Raw genomic sequence first — 19,237 nt, 5'->3', positions numbered from 1 at the left:
TGCTTACATATAACAAGGAGTTGATGAAAAGGTATGAAAAGTAATGAGTATCCTCTGCAAATTTACACCACTAAGGGCAGAGATTCAGCTTTCTGATAAATGACAAGTAAATCTGTTAATTGTGTTAGGAGTGATGCAAATTGCTCCTTTCTGAAATGGAAACTTGAAAGGTGGCTCGCTTTACTTCTAACAAAATCTCCCATGGGAGATAGTTTGGGGTTTCATCTTTGATTAAAATTCAGAAAGCATTGTCCTCCCTACCTGTTTGATTTATTTTTAATGCATCTGATATCAAAGCAGCTGATGGTTTTAAGCACAGCTTGGAGTCACATTGGTGCAGGCACATTCTGGTACAAACCTTTCTCTCCCCCATCTCTTCACACCATAATACAGCCCACATCATTGACCTGTTTGGTCATCAGAGTAAACATTTAGGCCAGGATTTTCCCAAGTGGCCACTGACTTTGGGTGTCCAACTTGAGACACCATGATTTTCGGAGGATGGATGCTCAGCGATGCCTGGAAACCAGGACCCTCTGTGGTTTATCAAGTTGGGCACTGAAAATCATGAGTCATTTCTGAAAATCTTGGTCTCAGATTTTACAAGTGTAGAATGTAGGCGCTTACCGTTCATGCTCAGCAGGCTGGGCTGGATTTGGGAACAAGAAATGTCTCTGGGCAAGAGAATCAAAACTGACCAGAGTTCAGCCCTCCTAAAAATCCACTTGTCACAAGTCAACCCTCCTAACATTAACCAATACAACTTTTCCATTCTTCTTCCTTTCCACTTCTCCAGCTGCTGCTGCTGCTTAGCTCTGCCCCGCTCCAGGGAGAAAGTAAATTCTGTTGCTTGGCCTGTCCATTTATTCAAATCTCTATTATATAAGGGCCTTTGCAATCTGGTTTGTTTTGGATTATCACATGAGCACTCGTTTTGGGATTCAGGTGGGGAGACCTTATGTGATCATTTCCTGGTTTCTGAATATTTGAGATTGGGGTTTTGAAATCATATGTTTCAAAAGAGGATCAGGTTTCAGAGTAGCAGCCGTGTTAGTCTGTATCCGCAAAAAGAAAAGGAGTATTTGTGGCACCTTAAAAACTAACAAATTTATTTGACCAAAAGCTTTTGTGAGCTAATGAAAGTGATCAGTTAAGGTGAGCTATTATCAGCAGGAGAGAAAAAAAACCTTTTGTAGTGATAATCAAGATGGGCCATTTCCAGCAGTTGACAAGAATATGTGAGGAACAGTAGGGGGGAAAAATAAACATGGGGAAATAGTTTTACTTTGTGTAATGACACATCCACTCCCAGTCTTTATTCAAGCCTAATTTAATGCTGTCCAGTTTGCAAATTAATTCCAATTCTGCAGTCTCTCGTTGGACTCTGTTTTTGAAGTCTTTTTGTTGTAATATTGTGACTTTTAGGTCTGTAATCGAGTGACCAGAGAGATTGAAGTGTTCTCCGACTGGTTTTTGAATGTTATAATTCTTGTCGTCTGCTTTGTGTCCATTTATTCTTTTACGTAGAGATGATCCGGTTTGGCCAATGTCCATGGCAGAGGGGCATTGCTGGCACATGATAGCGTATATCACATTGGTAGATGTGCAGGTGAACGAGCCTCTGACACTGTGGCTGATGAGATTAGGCCCTATGATGGTGTCCCCTGAATATATATGTGAACACAGTTGGCAACGGGCTTTGTTGCAAGGATAGGTTCCTGGGTTAGTGTTTTTGTTGTTTGGTGTGTGGTTGCTGGTGAGTATTTGCTTCAGGTTGGGGGGCTGTCTGTAAGCAAGGACTGGCCTGTCTCCCAAGATCTGTGAGAGTGATGGGTCGTCCTTCAGGATAGGTTGTAGATCCTTGATGATGCGCTGGAGAGGTTTTAGTTGGGGGCTGAAGGTGATGGCTAGTGGCGTTCTGTTACTTTCTTTGTTGGGCCTGTCCTGTAGTAGGTGACTTCTGGGTACTCTTCTGGCTCTGTCAATCTGTTTCTTCACTTCAGCAGGTGGGTACTGTAGTTGTAAGAACACTTGATAGAGATCTTGTAGGTGTTTGTCTCTGTCTGAGGGGTTGGAGCAAATGCGGTTGTATTGTAGAGCTTGGCTGTAGACAATGGATCGTGTGGTGTGATCTGGATGAAAGCTGGAGGCATGTAGGTAAGTATAGCTGTCAGTAGGTTTCCGGTATAGGGCAGTGTTTATGTGACCATCGCTTATTAGTACTGTAGTGTCCAGGAAGTGGACCTCTTGTGTGGACTAGTCCAAGCTGAGGTTGATGGTGGGATGGAAATTGTTGAAATCATGGTGGAATTCCTCAAGGGCTTCTTTTCCATGAGTCCAGATGATGAAGATGTCATCAATGTAGCGCAAGTAGAGTAGGGGCATTAGGGGACGAGAGCTGAGGAAGCATTGTTCTAAATCAGCCATAAAAATGTTGCCATACTGTGGGGCCCCGCGGGTACCCATAGCAGTGCTGCTGATTTGAAGGTATACATTGTCCCCAAATGTGAAATAGTTATGGGTGAGGACAAAGTCACAAAGTTCAACCACCAGGTTTGCCGTGACATTATCGGGGATACTGTTCCTGACGGCTTGTCGTCCATCTTTGTGTGGAATGTTGGTGTAGAGGGCTTCTACATCCATAGGGGCTAGGATGGTGTTTTCAGGAAGATCACCGATGGATTGTACTTTCCTCAGGAAGTCAGTGGTGTCTCGAAGATAGCTGGGAGTGCTGGTAGCGTAGGGCCTGAGGAGGGAGTCTACATAGCCAGACAAGCCTGCTGTCAGGGTGCCAATGCCTGAGATGATGGGGCATCCAGGATTTCCAGGTTTATGGATCTTAGATAGCAGATAGAATACCCCTGGTCGGGGTTCTAGGGGTGTGTCTGTGCAGATTTGCTCTTGTGCTTTTTCAGGGAGTTTCTTGAGCAGAATGTGTAGTTTCTTTTGGTAACCCTCAGTGGGATCAGAGGGTAATGGCTTATAGAATGTGGTGTTGGAGAGCTGCCTAGCGTCCTCTTGTTCATATTCCGACCTATTCATGATGATGACAGCATCTCCTTTGTCAGCCTTTTTGCACATCAACCAATGTGATATATGCCATCATGTGCCAGCAATGCCCCTCTGCCATGGACATTGGCCAACTGGACAGTCTCTACGTAAAAGAATAAATGGATACAAATCAGACGTCAGGAATTATAACATTCAAAAACCAGTCGGAGAACACTTCAATCTCTCTGGTCACTCGATTACAGACCTAAAAGTCACAATATTACAACAAAAAAACTTCAAAAACAGACTCCAACGAGAGACTGCTGAATTGGAATTAATTTGCAAACTAGACACCATTAAATTAGGCTTGAATAAAGACTGGGAGTGGATGTGTCACTACACAAAGTAAAACTATTTCCCCATGTTTATTTTTCCCCCCTACTGTTCCTCACACATTCTTGTCAACTGCTGGAAATGGCGCATCTTGATTATCACTACAAAAGGTTTTTTTTCCCTCCTGCTGGTAATAGTTCACCTTAACTGATCACTCTCGTTATAGTTTATATAAGTTTAACTTGGATTTAAACTTGAAGAGTGGTCAGTTTGGATGAGCTATTACCAGCAGGAGAGTGAGTTTGTGTGTGTATGGGGGTGGGGGGGGTGAGAAAACCTGGATTTGTGCAGGAAATAGCCCAACTTGATTGTCATGCACATTGTGTAAAGAGTTGTCACTTTGGATGGGCTATCACCAGCAGGAGAGTGAATTTGTGTGGGGGAGTGGAGGGTGAGAAAACCTGGATTTGTGCTGGAAATGGCACACCTGATGATCACTTTAGATAAGCTATTACCAGCAGGACAGTGGGGTGGGAGTAGGTATTGTTTCATATTCTCTGTGTATATATAAAGCCTGCTGCAGTTTCCACGATATGCATCTGAGGAAGTGAGCTGTAGCTCACGAAAGCTTATGCTCTAATAAATTGGTTAGTCTCTAAGGTGCCACAAGTCCTCCTTTTCTTTTTGCGAATACAGACTAACACGGCTGTTACTCTGAAACCTCTCGTTATAGTGTGTATGATAACGCCCATTGTTTCATGTTCTCTGTATATATAAAATCGTCCTACTATATTTTCCACTGCGTGCAACCGATGAAGTGGGCTGTAGCCCACGAAAGCTTATGCTCAAATAAATGTGTTAGTCCCTAAGGTGCCACAAGTACTCCTGTTTTTTAAAAGAGGATCAGGAAGCAGAAGGCCCTGTCACCTGGGAGCCACCTGAATAAAGTGGGGGTCTTTTTTTTGGGGGGGTGCGGGGAGAAGCGGGTAAGTGAATTAATATCTTTGTTAGCTTAAGATCCTTCTACTTTGTCATGTCTGCCAGGCAGCTCAAATACATGTGTGTTTGATGGGTCAGCAGCCTATAATTCCTGTGAAGTGCCTGTCTTGTCATGTGTGTCTCTGGGCTTTGGTACATGCCTGTCAGATGATTCAGGTGCTTCTGGTGTTAGTGCATTTCTGTTATCCCAAGAGCATCATGTTTTCATGTATGCCTGGTTGAAATCAGGTCCTTGGCCACCTGGCCCTGGTGGAAGTTAGAGCATAGGTAGGCTACTCTAACATAGCAGTGGAGGATCAGATATAATGCACCTCCTCTCTCCCTCCCACACCCACAATACCCCATACATGCCCCTTCCCTGCCCTTGCAATGGGGGCATGGGGCAGCTTACGTAGGCATGGGGAATTTGCTACTATCTCTGGCCACAAAGTGGCCTTCGCAGACAGGAAAAGACTGGTTGTATTTTTCCATTTACATTTGGTTGCTTCATCTCCCAGAGGCTTCAGAAATCTTCATTAGACAGATGCATAGATCTCTCCTTTGACAATGATTTCTTTCTGCAGCGGGTTTCTCAAGCTTCCCTATCAAGTGTATTTATTTAGCCAGGTACTAAACCCTAAGTACATCACAAGATCCCTTCATTTTTGCTTGAATCTATTATTTCATTTTCCTGAAAACCCTGATTTGTACAAATATTTTAATAAAAGTCTAGAGCTTACTGATTTCTGTATGGCTTCTCTTCCTCTCAGAGAATAATTCCCCCAAATCCTCCAAGACACTAGAGAAAAATGCAATGGCTTCACTGTGTTATAAAAATATATGTTGTTCTCCTGCTGTGTCACTAGATCTCCTATTTGTCTTTGCCTCTTTGAATCTTTCTGTTCTCTTTTGACCACCATGTTTATGTACAAATGGTCGCCACACTTGATTTCTATCATCTCCTGTCTGGTTTCCGGTTCTGTTGTTTTAAGTGGTCATTTCTAAAAATTAAATGCAGACTTTCAACACTCAAACTCTGCTATGAAAAAAAAGATTCATGTTCTAATGTGAAAATAAAGTTAGAGGTAAAAAAATCTCTACTGTGACATTCATTGTCTGTGTGTTTATGAGGAAGCAACAGTTTGCATCTGGGATCAGACTGGTTAACATATCTCCATTTTGCTGATTTCTAATAGGTAGGTAAAGGGTAGGAACTGTCTGATGTGTTACATGAACGTTTTCAGCCAGTTGTGAGCCAGAACTATTTTTATTGACTGTACCAGTATTCGCTGTATTTTTTGTTTGGCACAATTATGAGACCAGAGTCCTTTCTACAAGGAAAGAGCATGTCTCCCTGTCACCTTCCAAAGCTCATACCTGCACGCTTCCTCCCAGCCGGAGTTAGACGTTCCACTCAGACAGCACTGCAAGGCCTTTGTTCCAAGAAGGAGGAGTGCTAGGCAGAGACTGGCTCCACCTAACGAAGAGAGGAAAGAGCATCTTCGCAAGCAGGCTGGCTCACCTAGTGAGGAGGGCTTTAAACTAGGTTCACTGGGGGAAGGAGACCAAAGCCCTGAGGTAAGTGGGGAAGTGGGATACTGGGAGGAAGCATGAGCAGGAGTGTGCAAGAGGGCAGGGCTCCTGCCTCATACTGAGAAAGCGGGGCGATCAGCGGGTTATCTCAAGTGCCTATACAAAAATGCAAGGAGCCTGGGAAACAAGCAGGGAGAACTGGAAGTCCTGGCACAGTCAAGGAATTATGATGTGATTGGAATAACAGAGACTTGGTGGGATAACTCACATGACTGAAGTACTGTCATGGATGGATATAAACTGTTCAGGAAGGACAGGTAGGGCAGAAAATGGGGGGGGAGTTGCATTGTATGTAAGGGAGCAGTATGACTGCTCAGAGCTCAAGTATGAAACTGCAGAAAAACCTGAGAGTCTCTGGATAAGTTTAGAAGTGTGAGCAACAAGGGTGATGTCATGATGGGAGTCTGCTATAGACCACCGGAGCAGGGGGATGAGGTGGATGAGGCAACTAACGGAAGTTACTAAATCACAGGCCCTGGTTCTCATGGGGGACTTCAATCACCCTGATATCTGCTTGGAGAGCAATACAGCGGTGCACAGACAATCCAGGAAGTTTTTGGAAAGTGGAGGGGACAATATCCTGGTGCAAGAGCTGGAGGAACCAACTAGGGGCAGAGCTCTTCTTGACCTGCTGCTCACAAACCAGGAAAAATTAGTAGGGGAAGCAAAAGTGGATGGGAACCTGGGAGGCAGTGACCATGAGATGGTCGAGTTCAGGATCCTGACACAGGGAAGAAAGGAGAGCAGCAGAATACAGACCCTGGACTTCAGAAAAGCAGACTTTGACTCCCTCAGGGAACTGATGGGCAGGATCTTCTGGGAGATTAACATGAGGGGGAATGGAGTCCAGGAGAGCTAGCTGTATTTTAAAGAATCCTTTTTTGAGGTTACGGGGACAAACCATCCCGATGTATCGAAAGAATAGTAAATATGGCAGGCGACCAGCTTGGCTTAACAGTGAAATCCTTGCTGATCTTAAACACAAAAAAGAAGCTTACAAGAAGTGAAAGATTGGACAAATGACCAGGGAAGAGTATAAAAATATTGCTCTGGCATGCAGGAGTGAAATCAGGAAGGCCAAATCACACCTGGAGTTGCAGCTAGCAAGAGATGTTAAGAGTAACAAGAAGGGTTTCTTCAGGTATGTTAGCCACAAGAAGAAAGTCAAGGAAAGTGTGGGCCCCTTACTGAATGAGGGAGGCAACATAGTGACAGAGGATGTGGAAAAAGCTAATGTACTCAATGTTTTTTTCCCTCTGTCTTCACGAACAAGGTCAGCTCCCAGACTGCTGCACTGGGCAGCACAGCATGGGGAGGAGGTGACCAGCCCTCTGTGGAGAAAGAAGTGGTTTTGGACTATTTAGAAAAGCTGGACGAGCACAAGTCCATGCGGCTGGATGCGCTGCATCCGAAAGTGCTAAAGGAGTTGGTGGATGTGATTGCAGAGCCATTGGCCATTATCTTTGAAAACTCATGGCGATCGGGGAAAGTCCCGGACGACTGGAAAAAGGCTAATGTATTGCCAATCTTTAAAAAAGGGAAGAAGGAGGATCCTGGGAACTACAGGCCAGTCAGCCTCACCTCAGTCCCTGGAAAAATCATGGAGCAGGTCCTCAAGGAATCAATTCTGAAGCACTTAGAGGAGAGGAAAGTGATCAGGAACAGTCAGCATGGATTCACCAAGGGCAAGTCATGCCTGACTAATCCAATTGCCTTCTATGGCTCTGTAGATGAGGGGAAAGCAGTGGACGTGTTGTTCCTTGACTTCAGCAAAGCTTTTGACATGGTCTCCCACAGTAATCTTGCCAGCAAGTTAAACAAGTATGGGCTGCATGAATGGACTATAAGGTGCATGGAAAGTTGGCTAGATTGTCGGGCTCAACAGGTAGTGATCAATGGCTCCATGTCTAGTTGGCAGCCGATATCAAGTGGAGTGCCCCAAGGGTCAGTCTTCGGGCCAGTTTTGTTCAATATCTTCATAAATGATCTGGAGGATGGTGTGGATTGCACCATCTGATGAGGTTCAACAAGGACAAGTGCAGAGTCCTGCACTTAGGACGGAAGAATCCCATGCACCACTACAGACTAGGGACTGAACAGCTCGGCAGCAGGTCTGCAGAAAAGGACCTAAGGGTTACAGTGGACGAGAAGCTGGATATGCATCAACAGTGTGCCCTTGTTGCCAAGAAGGCCAATGGCATTTTGGGATGTATAAGTAGGGGCATTGCCAGCAGATCGAGGGACGTGATCGTTCCCCTCTATTCGACATTTGTGAGGCCTCATCTGGAGTACTGCGTCCAGTTTTGGGCCCCATACTACAAGAAGGATGTGGAAAAATTGGAAAGAGTCCAGCAGAGGGCAACAAAAATGATTAGGGGTCTGGAACACATGACTTATGAGGAGAGGCTGAGGGAACTGGGATTGTTTAGTCTGCGGAAGAGAAGAATGAGGGGGGATTTGATAGCTGCTTTCAACTACCTGAAAGGGGGTTCCAAAGAGGATGGCTCTAGACTATTCTCAGTGGTGGAAGAGGACAGAACAAGGAGTAATGGTCTCAAGTTGCAGTGGGGGAGGTTTAGGTTGGATATTAGGAAAAACTTTTTCACTAGGAGGGTGGTGAAACACTAGAATGCGTTACCTAGGAAGGTGGTGGAATCTCCTCCCTTAGAAGTTTTTAAGGTCAGGCTTGAAAAAGTCCTGGCTGGGATGATTTAATTGGGGATTGGTCCTGCTTCAAGCAGGGGGTTGGACTAGACGACCTCCTGAGGTCCCTTCCAACCCTGATATTCTATGATTCTATGAAAAGCCTGAAGAGAAGGCAGCTAGCACTTTGCTCCGAGGAGCCATTTATCTAGTCTTCCACAATGTCACTCCAAGAGGCCATGTACATTCAAAGGAATGACTCAGACACTTAGGAGAGTTGTGTATATCACCTGAAGAATAGCAACACTTAGCTCTCATACAGCAGTTTTTGCCTTCTTAGATCTCAGAGCACTTTGCAAAGGAAGGTCAGGATCATCCTCCCCTTTTAAAGATTGGAAACAGACACACAAGGGAAGTGATTTGTGCAATGTCACAGAGCTGCTCAGGATTAGAGCTTGGGATTCATGACTCTGAGAGCAATGCCTCATCTATGGCCCCACGCTGCCATTCCTGGCGGAAGCTAGGCACTTGGCCTCAGTGCCTTGGAGAAGACTTTCAGCATGAGTTATCAGTGGTTCTTGCTGGCTTAGTTTACAATATCTTCTTTACAGCTGTTAGTCAATTCCACAGTTTTCTTAAGACTTTCACCTTCCCCGCCTCCAGTCCTGGGGGTTGACATCCTGGGACAAACAGGTCACAGGGTTTCTTCTTGCAGGGGGCTATATTTATTGTGCTTCTCGTGATTCAAAATGTCCTGAGTCAATGAGCCCTTTCTCCTGAGACAGGGCTCCATCCTGTGCTCAGTGCCATCAGGGCAGAACTTGCATTGACTGCAGATGTAGTATCAAGCCTAAAGAGTCTGAACCTGCAAGGTGCTGAGTGCAATGGCAGTCGAAGGTGCTGATCACAGCTCAGGGGTCACTCAGTTTCCTGCAGGATTGGGCCCATGGTGAGCAAGTACATGCTGAAAACAGACAAAAGATTAAATTGTTTGAACAGAAAATAAACGGGCCTGATCCTGGGTGACATTCACAATGTGCAAAGACCTCCTCCCCTCCCTGTAATGGGGGGTGACTGCCGTATCTGAGACCATGAGCCTGGAGAATAGTCAGTCATCATAAATGTGTTCTATTGTGGACCCAACTAGATGGATATTTTGCTATACCCATGGGCTGTGTGATAAATTTAAAGTGAGAGGGGTTGGTCCTCATATAGATGTTTCATTACAATTTATGACCAGTTGTTCAACATCTGAGTACGTTAGCTCAAAGACTTACTACATGTTTATTTAGTCCGGACAGTACCTTGGTGAGTCTTATAAGCCCACTATGATACCCCATCTTGGAGGTTGGAACCATGATTCAGTCAGAATCATAGAAATCTCATCTTAATACAGTACCATTCAGAATAGACAATTCATTTTCATTTCTATGAATTGGAATAAGTTTGTCCAATATGCAGTTTGGCCATTTTCTCCTCCTTTGTACAAAGTTCACATAAGAGCTCTGATTGCTGAGAAGGGATCTTTAGTTCCTCCACAGTTAATGCTTGCAAATCTGTGGTACACACTGAAATTCTTTCATGCTAAGCCACCTGCTATCGGGTCAGAGGCAGTATCTGGAAAAAGAAGAGGTCTCAAAGCATCAGCAACATTACTTTTTCTTTTGATGTGGTTCCTAGTAAACTCACCTGGTTGAATTTTCCATCTTAGGTGTTGGATTTTAGGTGATAGGTGGTAGCATGATAGATTAGCTAGGATTTAACCTTTGAATTAAGGGTTTATGGTGAGTCATAAACAAATGTACATCCCCAAATACACACATTAAAGTGTCCTATGACCTAGGCAAAGCCAGTGGGCTTCCTGTTCAGTCTGTAAAATAGCCTCTTCACATTTATAGTAAATCACTGGAGTAGGCCACAGCTTTCCTGGAATCATCATTTTGCACTTGGAACACACATATGTCAATTGGGCTAACGTCACTTACAGCAAATATTGATTTCATTTGGTTTATAATGTACCGGACACAGTTTATTTGTTAAAGCATTTTGAATCCTTGCAAAGCTGTTTCTGTATGTGAATTCCACTGTCATACAGCACCTTTGCTGACTGGTCATCAGAGTGGCTCTAAAATGTTTGGATAGTTTGAAATAAATTTCATAAGAAAACCACAGGTTTCTATAAAAGAGTGCAATTGTCCTGGCCTCAAGGCTTTAAGAACAGCTTCCCCTTTCTTTGGGACTGACTTAATACCATCTGCTGTGATGAAACCTTCTAATGTTTGTGTTTCATTCAGGTTAAAACAACATTTATTTCTACTGAGCGTCAATTCAATCCCCTTCCTTGAAATTTATCAAAAAGATCTCAACCTTCCCTCCAGCTGTTACTCACTGTCACAAAGATGACACCATCATCCATATAATAAACAACTCCAGGTAAACTACAGAGCATTGAATCCATAGCCATCTGATAAGCCTCAGGAGCACTGGGAAGTCCACAAGAAACATTAGAGTAACTGTAAGAGCTACAGCAAGTAATAAATGTCATCAGATTCCAGGAATCAAGCAATAATACTGCCTGTCAGAAACTTTTTCTTAGCATCAAGTTCATTGAAAACTTTTGAGCATTGTGAAGTGTGGAGAATATTATCATGTGTAGCTAGAAGATGATGTTCTCTAACTACAGCTTTATCTACTTCTCTTAGTCACCTTTTTGTGTGTGTGTGCCATCTATTTTATACTCATTCTGTCCTCTCCTGCTCTTCAATAATTCTGTCACCTAGCATGTTATCCACTTGCTGATTCACAGCTTCTCTCCTGGAGTGTGGAACACATCAATCATTGAGCTACTAATGCAACTTTGCCATCTCCTGTGTCATTATCCTTGAATTTCTACAAAGTCTTTCAATAACAAATCCGATACCTGGACAGGCTTATCAAACTGTCCTCTGGCACCGAGAAGTCTGCTGCTTGCCAGGGGCTAAGATTCGCGATGTGACGGAGAGACTGCCGAGACTCCCTGTTGAGGTTACAGGGACAAACCATCCCAATGAGTCGAAAGAATAGTAAATATGGCAGGCGACCAGCTTGGCTTAACGGTGAAATCCTAGCGGATCTTAAACATAAAAAAGAAGCTTACAAGAAGTGGAAGGTTGGACATATGACCAGGGAAGAGTATAAAAATATTGCTCGGGCATGTAGGAATGTTATCAGGAGGGCCAAATAGCACCTGGAGCTGCAGCTAGCCAGAGATGTTAAGAGTAACAAGAAGGGTTTCTTCAGGTATGTTGGCAACAAGAAGAAAGCCAAGGAAAGTGTGGGCCCCTTACTGAATGAGGGAGGCAACCTAGTGACAGAGGATGTGGAAAAAGCTAATGTGCTCAATGCTTTTTTTGCCTCTGTCTTCACTAACAAGGTCAGCTCCCAGACTGCTGTGCTGGGCATCACAAAATGGGGAAGATATGGCCAGCCCTCTGTGGAGATAGAGGTGGTTAGGGACTATTTAGAAAAGCTGGAGGTGCACAAGCCCATGGGGCCGGACGAGTTGCATCCGAGAGTGCTGAAGGAATTGGCGGCTGTGATTGCAGAGCCATTGGCCATTATCTTTGAAAACTCGTGGCGAACCGGGGAAGTCCCGGATGACTGGAAAAAGGCTAATGTAGTGCCAATCTTAAAAAAGGGAAGAAGGAGGATCCTGGGAACTACAGGCCAGTCAGCCTCACCTCAGTCCCTGGAAAAATCATGGAGCAGGTCCTCAAGGAATCACTTCTGAAGCACTTAGAGGAGAGGAAAGTGATCAGGAACAGCCAGCATGGATTCACCAAGGGAAGGTCATGCCTGACTAATCTAATCGCCTTTTATGATGAGATTACTGGTTCTGTGGATGAAGGGAAAGCAGTGGATGTATTGTTTCTTGACTTTAGCAAAGCTTTTGACACAGTCTCCCACAGTATTCTTGTCAGCAAGTTAAGGAAGTATGGGCTGGATGAATGCACTATAAGGTGGGTAGAAAGCTGGCTAGATTGTCGGGCTCAACGGGTAGTGATCAATGGCTCCATGTCTAGTTGGCAGCCGGTATCAAGTGGAGTGCCCCAAGGGTCGGTCCTGGGGCCGGTTTTGTTCAATATCTTCATAAATGATCTGGAGGATGGTGTGGATTACACTCTCAGCAAATTTGCGGATGATACTAAACTGGGAGGAGTGGTAGATACGCTGGAGGGGAGGGATAGGATACAGAAGGACCTAGACAAATTGGAGGATTGGGCCAAAAGAAATCTGATGAGGTTCAATAAGGATAAGTGCAGGGTCCTGCACTTAGGACGGAAGACCCCAATGCACAGCTACAGACTAGGGACCGAATGGCTAGGCAGCAGTTCTGCGGAAAAGGACCTAGGGGTGACAATGGACGAGAAGCTGGATATGAATCAGCAGTGTGCCCTTGTTGCCAAGAAGGCCAATGGCATTTTGGGATGTATAAGTAGGGGCATAGCGAGCAGATCGAGGGACGTGATCGTTCCCCTCTATTCGACATTGGTGAGGCCTCATCTGGAGTACTGTGTCCAGTTTTGGGCCCCACACTACAAGAAGGATGTGGATAAATTGGAGAGAGTCCAGCAAAGGGCAACAAAAATGATTAGGGGTCTGGAACACATGACTTATGAGGAGAGGCTGAGGGAGCTGGGATTGTTTAGCCTGCAGAAGAGAAGAATGAGGGGGGATTTGATAGCTGCTTTCAACTACCTGAAAGGGGGTTCCAAAGAGGATGGCTCTAGACTGTTCTCAATGGTAGCAGATGACAGAACGAGGAGTAATGGTCTCAAGTTGCAGTGGGGGAGGTTTAGATTGGATATTAGGAAAAACTTTTTCACTAAGAGGGTCGTGAAACACTGGAATTCGTTACCTAGGGAGGTGGTAGAATCTCCTTCCTTAGAGGTTTTTAAGGTCAGGCTTGACAAAGCCCTGGCTGGGATGATTTAACTGGGAATTGGTCCTGCTTCGAGCAGGGGGTTGGACTAGATGACCTTCTGGGGTGCCTTCCAACCCTGATATTCTATGATTCTATGATTCTATGACTCATCAAGCCCTTGGATCGCTACCCCTTCCTGCTTCTCCACATGGGCACCAATGATACTGCCAAGAATGACCTTGAGCGGATCACTGCGGACTACGTGGCTCTGGGAAGAAGGATAAAGGAGTTTCAGGCGCAAGTGGTGTTCTCGTCGATCCTCCCCGTGGAAGGAAAAGGCCGGGGTAGGAACCGTCGAATCGTGGAAGTCAATGAATGGCTACGCAGGTGTTGTTGGAGAGAAGGCTTTGGATTCTTTGACCATGGGATGGTGTTCCATGGAGGAGTGCTGGGCAGAGACGGGCTCCACCTTACGAAGAGAGGGAAGAGCATCTTTGCGAGCAGACTGGCTAACCTAGTGAGGAGGGCTTTAAACTAGGTTCACTGTGGGAAGGAGACCAAAGCCCTGAGGTAAGTGGGAAAGCGGGATACCGGGAGGAAGCGCAGGCGGGAACGACTGTGAGGGGAGGGCTCCTGCCTCATACTGAGAATGAGGGGCGATCAGCAGGTTATCTCAAGTGCTTACATACAAATGCACAAAGCCTTGGAAACAAGCAGGGAGAACTGGAGGTCCTGGTGATGTCAAGGAATTATGACGTGATTGGAATAACAGAGATTTGGTGGGATAACTCACATGACTGGAGTACTGTCATGGATGGTTATAAACTGTTCAGGAAGGACAGGCAGGGCAGAAAAGGTGGGGGAGTAGCACTGTATGTAAGAGAGCAGTATGACTGCTCAGAGCTCCGGTACGAAACTGCAGAAAAACCTGAGTGTCTCTGGATTAAGTTTAGAAGTGTGAGCAACAAGAGTGATGTAGTGGTGGGAGTCTGCTATAGACCACCGGACCAGGGGGATGAGGTGGATGAGGCTTTCTTCCGGCAACTCGCAGAAGCTACTAGATCACACGCCCTGCTTCTCATGGGGGACTTTAATTTTCCTGATATCTGCTGGGAGAGCACTACAGCGGTGCATAGACAATCCAGGAAGTTTTTGGAAAGCGTAGAGGACAATTTCCTGGTGCAAGTACTAGAGGAGCCAACTAAGGGGGGAGCTTTTCTTGACCTGCTGCTCACAAACCGGGAAGAATTAGTGGGGGAAGCAAAAGTCGATGGGAATCTGGGAGGCAGTGACCATGAGATGGTTGAGTTCAGGATCCTGACACAGGGAAGAAAGGTAAGCAGCAGGATACGGACCCTGGACTTCAGGAAAGCAGACTTCAACTCCCTCAGGGAATGGATGGGTAGGATCCCCTGGGGGACTAACATGAGGGGGAAAGGAGTCCAGGAGAGCTGGCTGTATTTCAAGGAATCCCTGTTTAGGTTACAAGGACAAACTGTCCTGATGTGTCGAAAGAATAGTAAATATGGCAGGCGACCAGCTTGGCTTAACGGTGAAATCCTAGCGGATCTTAAACATAAAAAAGAAGCTTACAAGAAGTGGAAGGTTGGACATATGACCAGGGAAGAGTATAAAAATATTGCTCTGGCATGTAGGAATGAAATCAGGAGGGCCAAATCACACCTGGAGCTGCAGCTAGCAAGAGATGTCAAGAGTAACAAGAAGGGTTTCTTCAGGTATGTTGGCAACAAGAAGAAAGCCAAGGAAAGTGTGGGCCCCTTACTGAATGAGGGAGGCAACCGAGGATGTGGAAAAAGCTAATGTACTCAATGCTTTTTTTGCCTCTGTCTTCACTAACAAGGTCAGCTCCCAGACTGCTGCACTGGGCGTCACAGCATGGGGAGTAGATGGCCAGCCCTCTGTGGAGAAGGAGGTGGTTCGGGACTATTTAGAAAAGCTGGATGTGCACAAGTCCATGGGGCCGGACGCGTTGCATCCGAGAGTGCTAAAGGAATTGGCGGCTGTGATTGCAGAGCCATTGGCCATTATCTTTGAAAACTCGTGGCGAACGGGGGAAGTCCCAGATGACTGGAAAAAGGCTAATGTAGTGCCAATCTTTAAAAAAGGGAAGGAGGAGGATCCTGGGAACTACAGGCCAGTCAGCCTCACCTCAGTCCCCGGAAAAATCATGGAGCAGGTCCTCAAGGAATCAGTCCTGAAGCACTTACATTAGAGGAAAGTGATCAGGAACAGTCAGCATGGATTCATAAGGGAAGGTCATACCTGACTAATCTAATCGCCTTCTATGATGAGATTACTGGTTCTGTGGATGAAGGGAAAGCAGTGGATGTGTTGTTTCTTGACTTTAGCAAAGCTTTGGACACGGTCTCCCACAGTATACTTGTCAGCAAGTTAAAGAAGTATGGGCTGGATGAATGCACTATAAGGTGGGTAGAAAGCTGGCTAGATTGTCGGGCTCAACGGGTAGTGATCAATGGCTCCATGTCTAGTTGGCAGCCGGTGTCAAGTGGAGTGCCCCAGGGGTCGGTCCTGGGGCCGGTTTTGTTCAATATCTTCATAAACGATCTGGAGGATGGTGTGGATTGCACTCTCAGCAAATTTGCAGATGATACTAAACTAGGAGGAGTGGTAGATATGCTGGAGGGCAGGGATAGGATACAGAGGGACCTAGACAAATTGGAGGATTGGGCCAAAAGAAATCTGATGAGGTTCAATAAGGATAAGTGCAGAGTCCTGCACTTAGGGCGGAAGAACCCAATGCACTGCTACAGACTAGGGACCGAATGGCTAGGCAGCAGTTCTGCGGAAAAGGACCTAGGGGTGACAGTGGACGAGAAGCTGGATATGAGTCAACAGTGTGCCCTTGTTGCCAAGAAGGCCAATGGCATTTTGGGATGTATAAGTAGGGGCATAGCGAGCCGATCGAGGGACGTGATCGTCCCCCTCTATTCGACATTGGTGAGGCCTCATCTGGAGTATTGTGTCCAGTTTTGGGCCCCACACTACAAGAAGGATGTGGATAAATTGGAGAGAGTCCAGCGAAGGGCAACAAAAATGATTAGGGGTTTGGAACACATGACTTATGAGGAGAGGCTGAGGGAACTGGGATTTTTTAGTCTGCAGAAGAGAAGAATGAGGGGGGATTTGAAAGGTGCTTTCAACTACCTGAGAGGTGGTTCCAGAGAGGATGGTTCTAGACTATTCTCAGTGGTAGAAGAGGACAGGACAAGGAGTAATGGTCTCAAGTTGCAGTGGGGGAGGTTTAGGTTGGATATTAGGGAAAAAAATTTCACTAGAAGGGTGGTGAAACACTGGAATGCGTTACCTAGGGAGGTGGTAGAATCTCCTGCCTTAGAAGTTTTTAAGGTCAGACTTGACAAAGCCCTGGCTCGGATGATTTAATTGGGGATTGATCCTGCTTTGAGCAGGGGGTTGGACTAGATGACCTCCTGAGGTCCCTTCCAACCCTGATATTCTATTATTCTATGATTTACCGTTTCATTTTCCCACTCCCTGCTGGAGAATTTATACATCAAATCTGGTTTTCTGACCTAAAAGGGCTTTGATTTTCCCTTCAGTAACATACATGTCATCTCTCACACTGATTCAGTAAAGCTTTATGTCAGTGGAGTGACTGGTGTGGGTACGGTTATTATTAATGATGTTTATTACATTAACACCTAGGTCAGTAGCATGGTCTAGTGGCCTGAGCAGTGGACTAGCACTCCAAAAACCTATGTTCTAGTCCCAGCTCTGCTGCTGGTGACTGAGGGAAATCATATCACTCTCCTGTGCCTCAGTTTCCCCATTGGTGAAATGGGAATAACAATAATGACATCCTTTGTGATGTGCTTTAAGATCTGTGGATACAAAGCACTGTGAAAGGCCTGAGTATTATCATTTATTATACAGGGCAGCACAGAATGGGCTTTGTGCCGCACGGTCCATGTCCCAAAGCATTTACAGTCTAAATAATATTCATAAAATTAAAGACAAGCTGAAATGCTTTGCTGAATCAGCGCGTATGTGGTTTCCAACTGATCTGCACTTCGAAATATCCCATACAATGAACTGGTATTGTCCAACTATAGACAAAACATTGTTTCTTACTGGATAATAATGTATCAATGTACAAACTGGGTTCTTTAAAGAGACAAAGCTATGAAAGATTCACTCCCCAGATCAATGACCATTTCCAGCTTTTGTCCGTTAACAGTTATAGTTTCTCATACTTTTGAGTTTGTTCATGCTCTCCTATTTCCTTCGGGAACGGCTTTCATTCAGAACTTCTGTGCCCAAGCTTTTCGCGATTCACTTTCTTTCGGCAATCTCTAATTTACTACCCCAGCAGCCCTGCTTTCTTCTAGCACAGACAGTTGGCATTACTAGCCCCCCATTTATCTTGTGGCTATGCAGACAGTCCACAATACCAACAAATGCTGTGATCATTTATCGTAGTAAAATCCATATGCTGCGCATATGCTGAAACATCTTTTTGATGGAAACAACTGGTAGCAAAACAGTGAGACTGCACTCTGTAAAGGCTCATGGCTACAGGCACAGCACAGAGGAAGCTAGATTCGGCCCTGCTAAGCCACATGGTCACAGATGAGCCAGCTCTATGAGTTGTCCCCATAGACTGTGGGTTTTCCAACCCTCCTATGGGTCTACGGGGGAAATTCAACCTGTGATTTCACTATTAGAATGGCTGCCCTTCCCCATTCGCTTCTCCTGGAGACATATGTTAGTGGACAGACCCAGTCCTTCAACATGTGAAACAGGAGGAGCTCCTACCACCGACCTCCAGTTGGACAAAGGCCTCGGAGCAGGCGGAGGAGTGTGGATTGCAGTAGCAAGGCTGGTCACATAAGTCAGCAGGAGCCAGTTGGGCGGGGGAGGGGAGGGATTAACAAAACTTTATTTAAAACATCATCAGATTCCTTGCCCAGAGCCCTTTACTGAGAAGAGAAGCCCTGCCTCGACTCTCTGGATGATTGGCAGTTTGTCTAGCCAACCTGCTCTCTTTCCCTCACTCCTAGTTCTATAAGGGCTTCGACCCATCACAAAGTACCACTGACTGTAGCAGGTGGAGGTTACAGACTCAGCAGGTGAGGCTGCTTCACTCTAAATCATACGAAGCAGCAGCACAACTGAAGAGTTTGGCCATTTGATCTTAAAACCAGCAGGGGAACACCTCGGATCTGATAGCATTACTGCTCCTCACTCCTCACCAATTGGGGAAGATGAGGAGGGTGAAGATTTGGTACTGACTTTCACCCACAACCTGGGAGAGTGAAGATCCCAGATTTCCTCTCCTGCTGCTCAGGGGAGAAAGATGCTGCATTGTAGTTTCCAGGTCTGTTTCACCTTGCTCTACTTGGGAGCAGCAGCCTTACCCAGGAAGGGGGGAGAAACCAGGGCCAACCTGCCTCACTGAAGCCAACAGGCCTCCCAGGCTAAGGTAAAGGGAGTAGGGGCAGAATGAAATGCTGCAGGAGGAAGACAAAGGGAAGAGGAGGCAGGAAGTGGTTGTAAGCAAGGATGAGATGGGGAGAGAGGGTCAGCATCCCATTGCTTGTTTCAGGCAAGCTATTGGCAGCCTCCCTGGAAGAGTCCAGCTGCCCCTTCTATTCTGCATAGAGGTTGGTTGTATTTAAGCTGGAAGGCAGAGCAGTGATACAGGGGGACTTGCTGTCTTTCTCAAACTTCTTTCTCAAACCACTGCTCGTTGCCAAACTGCAGTATCAGCGATGATGCAGGGAGTCTCAGGACTCA

The sequence above is a fragment of the Lepidochelys olivacea genome, assembly GCF_965140295.1.
Source record: "Lepidochelys olivacea isolate rLepOli2 genome assembly, chromosome: 18".
Lineage (NCBI taxonomy): Eukaryota > Metazoa > Chordata > Testudines > Cheloniidae > Lepidochelys > Lepidochelys olivacea.
The sequence above is the reverse complement of the archived record's forward strand: the minus strand, read 5'-3'. Positions refer to the sequence as shown.